General features: G+C 39.3%; 1 long non-coding RNA gene across 4 annotated transcripts; it reads left to right on the top strand.

Annotated features, from left to right (window-relative positions):
* The first annotated feature begins 7,919 nt into the window (after positions 1 to 7,919).
* On the top strand, positions 7,920 to 10,271 carry LOC131250129 (uncharacterized). Of its 4 annotated transcripts, XR_009173082.1 has the most exons (7): positions 7,920 to 7,977; positions 8,068 to 8,151; positions 8,259 to 8,295; positions 9,568 to 9,723; positions 9,878 to 9,937; positions 10,022 to 10,087; positions 10,193 to 10,271. It is a non-coding gene; the product is annotated as an uncharacterized LOC131250129 (long non-coding RNA). The 4 variants fall into 4 exon arrangements; XR_009173085.1 differs by lacking the exon at positions 9,878 to 9,937 and having other exon boundaries at positions 9,568 to 9,637; positions 9,999 to 10,087; XR_009173084.1 differs by having other exon boundaries at positions 9,568 to 9,637; positions 10,022 to 10,271.
* Positions 10,272 to 14,082: the final 3,811 nt, after the last annotated feature.

Genomic DNA, 14,082 nt, shown 5'->3' with positions numbered 1-14,082 from the left:
TCCGGTGCACAACGCTTGCACACATGTTTTGTACACACTCCACCCATGGTGGGGTCCAAAGTGATTTTATGATCAATCTACTCCGTCCATTCGGTTTTCATGTTCGTATTAGGTCTCTTTACCAAATATCATGCAAATCCAAAGCTCAAGTGGGCCATACTAACGAATTACACTCCGGGTTTGAAATACAGGTTGTTACATCTATTCTGATTGGCTGTTAAGAAGAATGACAGTAAAGATAATGGGGATAAACAGAACTATCCTGACCTCTGATTCTTGGACACTTGTTTGTTTAAATAGAACCATTGGATATTTTTCATTCTAACCGTCCAATAAATGTCCACCAATCTAATAAGCAGATAATGAAGAAACATAATTTTTGGTTCATTAAACATCTAAACTAGGAATAATGATTTTGGACAGTTTAATTTGATATAATCACTTGCCACGTCTGCAATTTCTAAGTGTCTGTGTATCATCCACTAAACTCTGCCAGAGTACCAGAGTTTTTCTCTTTTCCATTTTTTGAATGGCCCTTCTGTTTCTAACCATGGCCCCACAAACTACCCTAACAATAGGAAGCCTCAGCCTTTAAATACCACACCTTTAATCCATTTAAATCCACTATTACCTGCACATAATCAAAACACAACGTAAGCCGTCGATCCAATGGCCACATCCCGCCTCTTGTTGCTCTGGGCCCCAACAATCTTGGTGTGCATGCTTCTCATCCAAGCAAATGCAGGCAGCGTCGTGTCCTGGATCAAGGCCCCGGATGGGTTCTTCGGCTCTGATCCCTTCAAGGAAGGTGGGCCCGCCCCTTGCGATGGCCAGAACAAAAAGAACTGCCATGGTGACAGCGTGGTCCAACCTCCTGAGAAGCCTTGCAGTGAATTGGACGGCTGTAATGCGGTGAGCCCTGAGGAATCCAACCACCAAGATGAGGTTAATCACAACCAGACAAAGGAAGAAGACAACACCAAGAAGGGCCAAGATGCTGTGAAGGAAGGTGTGCTCACCAGGAAATTCAAGCTTTGAGAATTTTAATATGAGATGAGAAGTGGGCCATCATAGATCGAATCATAGTTCAAAGACCCGAAAAGTTGATTCGATTTTCAGCTGGCCCGAGTCGACTAGAAGACTCGAACGGGTCTTTTGTTGACTCGACTTAATATTTATAATAACAATTAGTAATTATACTATTGTTGTCCAATTTTTTTGAATTGGGTGTATAATTGTAAATTAGCAATATTTGTTAAACAGATTAACCTTGTATGCTTCACTGGTTGAAGTTAAGCTTTGTAATTTTTGAGCAAGGTTATGGATTTTTTAATTAAATTTTTTACCTTTATAAATCTTGTGCTGGTATTTGTAAATAACACATTGCCTAATCCCACTTAGTTTTGCATGCTCCCACATGGGCATCTGTAGATACTTACATTGCATATTCTCACATTGAGCAGCGGGTATTTGCAAATATTCATATTGAAGATTTTGATGTAGCCTGGGCTGTATATGCATTCTTACTATATTTGGACCAAGAAAAGTCCAAATGAAAGCGCAAATATATAATCGGTCAGAGCTGGGCCTAGTCCTATGTAGGGCATGATGTAACTAGGTCCTAAGCATGTGCGGTTCGAAAAGATTCATTCTAAATACGAAAAAATTGTCATTTGAAGTGTTAACTCTAAAAAAGCCCTACCTTTGATCTGGGCAATGTCACGAAATGAATGACCTATCGATTTTTATATAGCCCTGCATCCAGGGTTAGCCAATTCATATGCCAGTACTTGAAGACATTTGTTTCACAACAAAATGAATGTCCCCACTTAAAATCAGGATTTCAAGAAAATTTTATTATTTTTGATGATTTCCCTATTCAGTGTATCTCAATCTGTTTTTATTTTTTAAGTTTTACAATTTTTGATTTTTTAGAAGTTGTTTGTAATTATGGTGGGAATGCATTTTTAACAAATGTAATCAACTAGGGAGATTTTTTTATTTTTATTTTATTTTTTCATCAAAAAAAGAAAAAAAGAAAAAAGAAAAAACCAGAGAGATTTTGCTATTTTGGGTAATTTCTATATAGCTTAGGGTTGGGAGTCGCAACAAATAACCTTAGATTATTATCTAATAAAATACGTGAATTTTTTCTCTTACTTTTCGTGGATTCAGAAACCAAAATATGAATGGCTAAGATTCCCCAATCTTGGAGGTTTTAGTTCATAGATTTCTCTCTCTTGAGGCTTAACAAATTGACAGACTGGATCATTAGATCATTGACTGGTGATATGATGACTCTGACCTGGATGGATAAAATCTAGGTTTTAGATTAGAAGATTCCGAAGGATTGGCAATGAAATTGCATGGGAGTGCAGAAATACATTTAGCCTTAATCTAGAGTGTTAGGAGTATTTTTATCATTTTCATTGTTGATAAGATGATTTCAGAGTCATGTTTTTCCCTTTTCTGTCATTGTCTTTGGAAGGTAGTTACACGTGTAATTTTAGGGTCCACTTCATAATTATGTGATTTATGAACAAATTATAAAAGGATGGCCCTATTGCGGATGGTGCAGGTTGTAAAGCACCCCATCTCATTGTTGGACTTGAAACTGCTTGTGAAAAAGAAATCGATTAGGGTCTGCATTCACAGGCAAAAATGTGCATTTTTACACTATTGGCCATCTACAACAGGGTCCCCTAGATAGGTGAATACAAAGTCTCCCCATTCAATTTTTATTTATTTATTTATTTATTGTTATTATTTTTTTGTTAGGTATGTAGGTATCCTACCTCAAGCCGATAAGTTGATAGAGTTTGAACTGATGGATGGACAACCATACCCTGATCCTAAACCCTAACGTTGGAAGCATAAGCCTTAGAAACCCCAATCACAGCCATACTCTAATCATAAATCCTAACCCTAGAAGCCTAAACCCTATGAAACCCATTCCTACACCCAAACTTAGCCCATTTAACCCAAGTCAACCCAACTAATCCTGTCTGCCTAACCCTAACCCTAGGAATGCAAAACCCTATAGTCTTGAGTCAACTCACCCAGTCAACTCACTAAGTTAACTTACCCGGTCAGCCTATCCAGGCCCATAACTCAATCAATTCACTTAGTTAAGCTAAAAACCAAGCTCAAACATAAGCCCAAAACCAAGCCCAATCGAATAAATGGTCGAAACTTCAAAATACCAACCCTCATAGCAGAGCATCCACACGCTTGGAGGATGATGCCTGCCAAAACAGGGAAACCAAGTGGGGACTGGTGGTAGCCAGATTGCCGCCGGCCACGTGACATCTTCTTCTTTTGAGCAGCATCCCTCAAGCATGTGAGTTGCTTCTTTTTCAAACCTTAAGTGTGTGGTTGATGTGCATTTACTCCAATGTTCATCTCCTTACCTAAAATTACTATTTTACCAACTCATCTAATCCAAGAGATGATGCCATATGGTAATATCTAATCTTAGTCATTCAAACATATTTTAACCTTAGGATCACCAGGAATTTCTAGAAAACTAGGTTGGGAGACTATAAATAGCTCCCATCCCCTTTTCATTTCACACACACCAATCATTTCTATCCTTAAGGATTAAAAAAAAAAATAAAATCCTTAAGGATTCACTCCCATCTCTTAGCCTTAGTCATTCCTCCACCAAGAAGAGTGAAAGTGAGAGAGAGAGAGAGAGAGAGAGAGAGAGAGAGAGAGAGAGAGAGAGAGAGAGAGAGAGAGAGAGAGAGAGCCCAGCCCTGGTCTAGCCTAGTATAGCTAGATTCTAAGCCTCATAAGCCACCCAAGTTCAAATCTAAGTTACTTAATCTAGTCTTATGACACTACTGTTCATTTAACCATTTCAACATCTATCAATTTCATCGGATCAGTACATTATCATTGTGTATCATTCATTCCCTTCTTAACCCCACTACTTCTCATACACATCAACATCATAGTGCATTTGTATCATTTTTTACACATCTGACTACTGGGCATATGCTCTATGGCCTATCGATATAATCGGATCTTGCCCATTAGAAATCTTAGCCAGCTACCCGTCATTTTAGAATATATACTACATTCCATCATTTTCCATCGTATCTGACTAGTGGGCGTATGTTTTGAGACCTGCCGATATAATCGCAGCAGGTATACTAGAAACTTTAGTTGGTTGGTCGTCGTTTTATCATTCATACAACATCAAGCATCATTTGCACCATATACTTGATTGTTTCGAACATATGCTCTATAGCTTGCTGATATAGTCGGATCCTGCCCATCAAAAATTTGGATTAATTAATCATCACTATTGCATCGCATTACATTTTTTTGCATGCGAGAACTACCCTTATTATTTAGAAATTAGTTAGTAAAGACTGCACATCCATATGGGCAGATTGGGTGCCTAACACGTTCACTTTCTATAACTGTGGTCCCTTATTTGAAATTTCTGGAACGTATACTCATAAGTCACCTTAAGGTTAAAAATCTTTAGGTTCCCAATCTTAAGCGTTTTTATGGGCTAGCTCTAACCGATTGTAGAATTGTAATAATTGGTTAGTGACGATTTTGATCAAATATAACACTTGTACCTATATTACAAAGCCCACGAGCTAGGTAAACAAGTGAAAAAATGAGAGTAGATATCCCATATTGTTAGGAAATCCGCTCCCTACGGCGTCTAGAAGGTATTACTCACTCGACTTTGTGGTAGTGGATTAGGTGTTATATGGGTAACACCCTTAACCTCACTGTGGGGTCCACCTTGATGATGAGCTGTATATTCATGCCTTCCATCCATTTTTCAGGCCCATTTTAAGACTTGGTCCCAAAAATTAAGCAGATCAAATTCTCAGGTGGACCACACCAATGGTGATCGAATGTCTACCATTAAAATTTTCTAGGCCCTAACGTAATTATTTGCCATCCAACCTTTCGATAAGGTCAAACAGACCTGGATTAATGGAAAATAGAAGGATCAGCTTCATCCAAACTTTTTGTGGCCCACAAAAAGTTTTTAATGGACCTTTTCCAGTCGGTGTAGTTCACCTGAGATTTTTTTTTTTTTTTTTGCTTAATTTTTGGTATCAGGTTCCAAAATGAACTGAAAAACCGATGGGCGACGTGGATGTCCAACATATTCATCAAGGAAGGCCCCACACGGTCAGGATAACACCTAATCAATTCTTCCTGACCTAATAAGGCGTGGCTTAATGCATCTACCAAAATGGACTCCGCAAATACATTCCCACGTACGTATTGGTACAGGATACTTGGGGATTTCCCTCTCGCTCTCCTTCCCTCTCCCTCTCCCTCTCACATGCTCTCCTCCTCCTTCTCTCTCTCTCTCTCTCTCTCTCTCTCTCTCTCTCTCTCTCTCTTTCTCTCCCCCTCTCCCTCTCACTCTGCGTGCTCTCCCTCTCCATCTCCCTCCTTCTCTCTGCCTCTCCGGCCCTCTCCCTCTTGCGCGCTCTCCCTCTCCCTCTGCCTCTCCCTCTTCCTCTCCCTCTCCGCTCTCTCTCCTCTCACTCTTTGAAGTTTTAAGTGTTCCTTCATCTCCACGGCGGAGATCGGAGGAGTTGGTAAAAAAAAAAAAAAAACACTAGCTCTCTTTCACTCGCTTTCTGTGAGATCTCGATCTTCCTTCGATTCTATCATAAGCAGGTGATTTTCCTATCTCTGCCCTAATTTTTCTGTTTTCTGTACTGGATCTTCTGTAGATGCATTTTCTTGATGCGATTTCCAACTTGAGGCTATTTTCTGTGCACCGAGGGTTTCTGTATTTGATTTTGCAGAATTGACAACTGGAAACGTGAACATATACGGCAGTTCCTGAGAGAGAAGGTGAAGCTGGTGCATCAGCAAGCTAAGATTTGAATCTCAGGTTCCGTTTCTCCTCTCTTAATTGCTATATAGGAGTCTCTATCCTATTTGATTTAGTTTCAATAATTAGATTTACTCAAAATTTCAAATTTGCAATTATGATGTTAGGGTGTAACATCTTAGCTTTCCATTTCATTATGGAATATAATTGCGTAGATTTTCTACTTGGGATGATGCCACTCTTGCTTCAAACCGCTGTGATTTCTCCAAGGTCGTTAATGTCTTTTCTTGTTTCCTACTTCTCCAAGGTCAAACCGTTGTGATTTTCCTGTTACCTTGACATATTGGTTGACGAGACTTGAGACTTGAGAGAGGGAAAATGCTAAATCGGTGGTTTGGAAGAAGGCTTTAGAATCTAGAGGCTTAAAAATTAGTAGAAGTAAGATTGATTAATTGGAATGCAACTTCATTAGGAGTTATAGAGGGGAAGGTTTGGTTAAAAATGATGACCATGAAATTCCTCAAACTGACCTGATTTGTTACCTTGGTTCTATTATTTAAAAAATGGAGAGATTGATGAGGATGCTCCCACTGGAATTCAAGTTGGTGGTGGGAGAAGTGGGGACATACCCATGGATAGCTGCGTGACTGCCACATGACCATGGTATGAAAAATTGTCCCATACAACAAGATGTCCCCTGACCAGTTTCAATTGGAAGCCTAGGAACCAGTCTGAGGTGGACGTCTGCTATGCATAATGTATGCGACTCGGTCTGACTTGTTCCGAATCAGAATGAGTTTTTCCTTATCTGGATATGTTGGTTCCGAGTCTGGTGAGCCATAATTGATTTTGGTCCAATTGTTGAGTGTCCATGAGTACTATAGATAAGGCAAAATGAGTAGAGTATGAGTGTTATGGATAAGGGAATGTTGAGAATGAAATGGATGTGTGAGAAAATTGGGAAGGATAGAATTAAGAATAGAGTCATCGAAAGTAGCGTAGGAGTAGTCTCAATAGAGATAAGTAGATGGATAGTAGATTGAGATGGTTTGGTCATGTGTGCAATTGGAGACAACTTCTATAAGGAGAGAACCTCAATTATGGTTGAAGGGCCTGGATACAGATGAGAGGAACGCCTAGAAGGACTTGGATTGAGCTAGTGAGAAGAAATACAAATGTTTGCTCACGTACTGAGAATAGGGCCTTGATATGTTGGCGACACATGATTTGTAAAGTTGATCCCAAATATTTGGGACAAGGCTGTGGTTGTGTTCGTGGTGGTGATATAATGATGACTTGATAGAACCTTGTCCTAACTATTTGGTGTCAACACCGTGAACACGGCAATAGTGGTGATGATGGTGGTTAATATTGATGATGCTGATGACTCATTAGAGTGGCTTTCATATAAAAGTCATTAGACCCCTTGTAGGACTGCATGTGGGCTTAGAAAAGTGCCTGTTTATTGTTACTAGTGGAGAAGACATTTTACCCTGGGTCTAGCCTCGACTTTCTTGTTGACAGCGCAATTAATATTGTCAACTCAGCCACTAGTATGAGATAGTGCAACTGCCAAGGTCTTGTGCATGGTATGGTTGTGAGATTAGAACTGATTATGAAGGATGAAGCAAACCGCATGAATGGGTGTCGGGTTTGGTGGGCTTTGGTTCGACCAAAAGGTCAGTGCTTGTTCGTCCTGTTTCTTTGATCTCTGCCTTGGATTCCTCGGTTCTGTTGCTTAATTTTATTTTTCATTTTAATTCAGGCACTGGCGGAAGAGGTGAGGGCACGGTATGACAAAGTGATTTTTAAAGTCGTTGATCTGGTAATTTGATTTTTTTTTCCACTGATCTTGAGTAACATCTGAGAATTTGTAGTTGTTGGATCGGTTGTTAGATGGTTAGATGTTGATGAAAGGATTGAATTTTGTGACAGGATGATTATGCGGCCGATGACGATGAATATGAGGAGAAGATGAAGAAAGAAACTATATCATTTTTCTTTTTAGCAACATAAGTTAGAGCCTTTTTTAGATTGGTTTAAATTCCTGTTCTCTCAATTTTTATATATGTATCTATTTTTTAAAATTCAGATATGGAGATGTTGAGCCAACAAATAATGGTGTAAGGTTTTACAAATGGTTTACAGAGGTGAATTTTGAGAATTTCAGCTGAGATGATCTCCTTTTATTTCTTTTCTTTTGAATTTGCATGGTGATTTCTATTACTTGGTTTTTTCAGGGGAATGAGAGGGGAAACTGGCTTCAGAACCTGAAATATGGTGTTTTTGGGCTTGGAAACAGGCAGTATGAGCATTTTAATAAGGTTCGGGGAAAAAAAAAAGACATTAAATATTATGGGCTTTTAGTCAGCACTTCTTTTACCTTTTGGCTGCTGCTGACATTTGGTTTATGCCGTGTTTTAAAAAACAGATAGCTAAGGTGGTGGATGACTTGATTGCAGAACAGGGTATGTGTTATGAATAGCCTGATTCCCTTTTCTTTTTCTTTATTATTTTTTTCCACGTTTGGACGATATGGGCTTGTTGAGGTCATTGAACTTAATTAAGTGATATGTGACTGTGTCATCTTTGTATGCATTATTAAATACCTACCTATTTCCATGAATTAGTTACAAAATCCCATCTTAACCAATGAACTTGCCTCTATCAATGGTATCTGCCTTACATTTGCTGGATTAATTTTATGGTTTACTTCAATTGATGAATTCATGACCCATTGTAATTGGTTGGAAACTTTGTGTCCTTTTCTGTTGAAATAAAAATTGCAGCACTGATTCAATTGGGATTTTGATCAATTTAGTGATTTGTTACAGATTAATAAATATGATTTGTATTAAGTGCCATTCATTTCTCCTCATTATGTTACCTGTTAACGTCATGAGGAAAATGTGTCTTTTTAACTGATATAGGGCAGGGTCTTATTCATTAGCTTTGTATTTTTTTGTTTTTAATATTATGTTTACTGAGTTTTGGTGATGCTGCTATGCTCACCCCTCTCCAGATGCACCTTTATGTGCAGCACGTGTGCTAAGAGAATGAATGCAAAATTATGATTCGGGATAGTCCGTTTGGCATGCATCCTCTGAACGGGTGTACAAGGGGCCCCTAGCAGCAAGATGAATGAACACAAAAAATTAGGATTCAGTATGGTGCATTCATATTGCTCTACAATTATACATTGAATGGGCACTTTGGCAAGTGTATTTTTAGCCATACAATCCTTATGTTGTATGCATTCATCTGCATAGTGGGGATCACCTTATGCATTGTTGGATATCCCACGCACTTGCCAGGTTGGCACTTGTGCTGTGTAAAGATGTGTTTGCAGGTGATTTTGCTTGCTCATTGATATTTAAGTTAGATAGTCTTTAAAATGCTTCTGTATAATGTGCATAACAGTACATTCAAATTACACTACAAAAGAGGTGTTGTATTTATGGAGTTTTAGAAAGTTTGACCATTATCTAGAAACAATTGCATGTGAAATATGTTTGGAACCAAAAGCATTTTTCAGTCTGGATGTGTATGGTGTTCATTGTATCTGATGGATCACTCTCTTTTTTAATTTGGGAGTTTGCAATCAACAGGGCAAGAGTGTTACTGAGTTTGCTTGTTTCAGTTTTGATAGAAAGTGCTATTGTACATCCCATTGCTTTTATGCAATTCTCCTAATCCATTGATGGTAGCTCATATCTGTTTTTTTTTTTCCTTTTCTATAGGTGGCAAGTGGCTTGTCCCGGTGGGTCTTGGAGATGATGATCAATGCATTGAGGATGACTTTACTGCATGGTGTGGAGAACTTTCATATTTCTCAGCATCTCTTTGATAGACTATAACCCTTCCACACTAGATAATACCAGATGAACCTAACATTTGTAAAAATCGTTTGACTTTTTTTTTTTTTTCCTGTTGCCATTTATTTTGTATATTCATGCCTATTCCTTATTTTGGAGCTAATTTGTTCAATCCCCATTCGATAAATGGTTGTCATGGCTTTTCGTGGAATGCATGTGTCATATCATTATTCAGGATTGTCCCAGCTATTTGGCGTTGGCTATTGAATGCGTCTGTTTCTTTGTGCTTGTCGTGGTGAGCATCTTCTTTGCTGCATCTCATATATGATGAGTGAACTGTGACATTCTATTTGAAGCTCAACTTTAGAGAACTATTCAGGGCCACCTACAAATATTCAACATTGAGACGAAGGCAAAAATGAAATCACATCAGATGCCTGAGCAGGTGATAATGTCATCCACTTTAAACTTTATTAGCTCACTTTTCTATTTGTTTCATAGGTTGTTTCGTTTCTCAATTAGTTTCCATGACATATTGTTATATTCACAGGTTGTGTTTTGGAAGTGGATTACGCCAAAGATGTTGGGGCTGGTCACACAAACATCAATGTATCATTGGTCAATAGAAGCTAATATTGCATTTTTCTTTTTGTACAAGGGTTCTCTTGAACTTCATTCAGTTTCTTGCTTTTCTTGATTGATCAATTTATATTTCAGTTAGGAACTTCCATTGCGTTGTTGAATTGCTGGCTGTAAAATTTACAAAACTTATTTGTAGGTGATTCAGAGTGTATAAAGATTTGTTTCAGATATTTTGATATGTAACCATGTGCTAATATTTGTTATATGTTCTATACTTTATTTCACAGAAACTGTTTAATTAAGGTTTGATTTATTTCATTATAGGCATTGTCTACCCGTAATATGTTAGTTAAAAACTGAAATAGGAAGCAATTTCTTTACAGTATATGCCTAGGAGGGCTTCCATGAATTTTATTTATTGCCTATCATATACCTAGAATAACTAAGAGTTTCCTTGTATCTTATTGGAGTAAGCTGATATGGATTCAACACTGCCGTATCAGCTGATGTGAAACTGATTTTCTGAACCCCACTCAGCAGGCTACGCATTTACTGTGGCTACGGTACCTATGGCTACGGTTGTACTGTGGGGCTAGTCATATATTTGCAACAAAAGCTGATGATTTAGCGGCGGCCAGCACAACTGTCAGTAAAGGTCCTGGCCGCCGGTAAAGCCTTTACCGACTGAGGCTTTATCGGCTGTTAGATAACCGCAGGCAAAGGATTTGCTGGCGGTTTTCTTAGCCTTTGCCGGCGGTTTTGACATCAAGGAAGGCCCCACACGGTCAGGATAACACCTAATCAATTCTTCCTGACCTAATAAGGCGCGGCTTAATGCATCTACCAAAATGGACTCCGCAAATACATTCCCACGTATTGCTACAGGATACTTAGGGATTTTAGCCTCTGGATCAGGGATCATAGTTCAACGATCCAAACCGTCCATACATCCCTACGTATTGCCACAGGATACATCAGGACTGTAGCCTCTGTATCAGGGATCAGGGTTAAACAATCCAAACTGTTCATATGATCGGGCCCCACTCTGGATGGAAGATAATAAATAAAATGAAGTGTTATATTGGAATATTTACCCATTTGACCATTTGAGTCTTTTGTTTTGAATATGGAAGTCTAAATAATATTTAATAGTCAAACATTGACAATTTCAATCCAAGAGCATTTCTGGGCGTCCCATCCACGTCGAGGCCCATCATTTAAACTGTTTGGGCCATTGAAAAGGACTCCCGTCCAAAGGCTAAAGTCCTAACGTTTTCTATTGCAATTAGCTAGGATGTATTCTAGCAAATATCTTCTTAATACATTTTGTTAGTTTTAAGAAAAGAGACTAATTATAGCAAAGCAAAAGGCATGATTTATTGACATGTAGCTAGGGTTCCTGGCATGTGGGGTCCATTTTTTGTGCTCCAAATCATAGATCTAATAAGACCCACTTTGGACATGTGACGTTTTTAAATATTTAAGATCGAAAGATGTCATCCATTTGTGCTAGTTGCCTAAAAATACAAAGCTACAAGAAAAATGTAGTATCAGCCCATGAATAATGGAGAAAAGGTCAATTATTGAAGTGTTGGGATCTTCTGATATGAGGGATTTATTGGGCATCGTCCATAAAAATTGTGGACCATCAGATGAGCGGCTTGGACAACCAAACCATGGGCTTCGCTTGGTGATCACGCTCTACTAAGTGAATCTTAGTGCTTTTTAGTGGAAAACTCCACTAATGCTTCCCCAATCGTCCAAAGAAAAAGAAAAGGCAAGAACTATAGGAGGTGCTACGGGTCGAGACTAATTAAAAAAGCTTCCAACCTGTTTGATAATTGGGTATGTAATTTAGCCCAAGATCTCAAACATTTGGATTGGCTTTGGTTGTGTCTGAGATAAAATAAGCTGACTATTAAATGGGTTCGCTTAATTTTACTTGGGCCCAACCAAAACCCAGCCTGAGTAGGCTGACCCATTTATTGAGTGGGCGGATATGATAGGTGATAGATGTGATAGATAGAAGTGGTATAAGTGGATTCTTGTAGCTGACCCTTGGATAAGGCTTTGATGGCGATGGAGACAATTATTCATAGGATTCAAATCCCACATGTTTATCTCATTTTGGGTTTGGGGTTGTGTATGAAACGCATAATATGTTTCAATATAAAATGCATAGCATCTAAATGGTAGGACCTACATGATGGACGGATTAGATCTTGCACCTACTTTCAATATCAGTATGTAAATATGCAAAGTTATATATTAGTGAAATCTTATGGGTCTCAATCAGGTCTGATCAGATCTTGTATGATTCCATTTTAGGTCGATCCAAATCAAACCCCATTTAAAAAGCAAGTTTGCGGCATGATAAGTCTGATCAATTTCGAGAGTACTTGGATCCAACCCATTTAGTGACCATGGTAAACGTAAGGGCTCAGATTGGCTCTGAATTGTCAATTGAGACATGGACCCGTTGGCTGTCAGGCCAGGTCCCATTGATTAACCTGACCAGTGATACGACTTAAGAAATTTAAAAATGTAGATATACATAAATCAATGGAGTGAGGTATTATCATTCTATGAATTTAATTACAAACTTTTACACTACACGGATGTTTGAGCAGACAAAAGATCAGTTTGTTATGTTGCACCCAAGCAGTCCGAAATAAAGAACATCACGACCCTTGATCTTGATGGCCCTTTTTGGTATCGGTGGCATCCGTGCGTCTCAAACGGATGAGGACATTGTCATGAATGCTAGGTGGTGCAACATGGACATTGACTGCGTAGTTCTTTACCGTAAGTGGGCAGCTACCACTACCACGTCCGGACCCATTGGTGCACCCCGAAGGTCCGGATGGCCTCACGGGGCCTTTCTGGAGGGCCTGTAGCGTGACGATCCCATTCTTGGATCCCCACTCTCCATTGATCGGCCTCGATGCGTCGAGGGGACCAAAGCTAGAGATCAAGAAGATAAAAATGATGGATGCAATTGGTAAGATTCTAGTGGGACTCATGTCTACCAAGGAAGAAGAGATTTGTTTTGATGTGGGGGTTTTGTTTAGAGAAGATCTGGGGTTTGGAGATTTTGATGAAGGAAAGATGGAGGGTGGAAGGTTTATAGGTAGGCGGGCCATGTCGAATTCAGGACGTGAGTTTAGAGTTAGTTTGACTACGACTCGGTAAGGTTTAAAATTCATGATAGTCGAGTTTGAACCTGGATTTTGAATTCTAACACGCGGGGCGAGGACCAGACCCGGCATTCGCCTGAGGTTTGCTCGATTTGAAGCTCGAGTTCTTACCTGGATAGAGGTGTCCCGATGCCCGCCGTACATGCGGGTGGGGCCCATTATTTTGTGATCCAAACCGTACAGATGGGTGTCACTTTAGATGGAGAATGACCCAAATTTTGTACGGATTAAGAGTATTAGAATTCCAACTTTGCATATTTTTTTGGCCATTGATTCAGACAATAGCCGACGGGTCAGCGATTTGGATGGATGCGAATTGGGTCCTTACCCTGACCGTGGTGGCAGGATTTCGTGGGCCCACCATGATGTATGTGTTTTATCCCTGCCCGTTCATCCGTTTTGATTGCTCATGTTAGGGCATAAACCCAAAATTGAAGCATCTCTAAAGCTCAAGTGGACCACACCACTGGGAGCACTGGGGATAATGATGTCTAATGACGTCCACCTAGGGTCCACAGCGATTTTATTTTCCATCCAACCCGTTCATAAGATCAGACGGACCTGGATGAAGGGAAAGCACAATTATCAACTTGATCCAAAACTTCTGTGGCTCCAAGAAGTTTTCACTTGAGCTTTGGATATGCTTCAATTTTGGGCTCAA

The sequence above is a fragment of the Magnolia sinica genome, chromosome 6 (genome assembly GCF_029962835.1).
Source record: "Magnolia sinica isolate HGM2019 chromosome 6, MsV1, whole genome shotgun sequence".
NCBI lineage: Eukaryota > Viridiplantae > Streptophyta > Magnoliopsida > Magnoliales > Magnoliaceae > Magnolia > Magnolia sinica.
The sequence above is the reverse complement of the archived record's forward strand: the minus strand, read 5'-3'. Positions and strand labels throughout refer to the sequence as shown.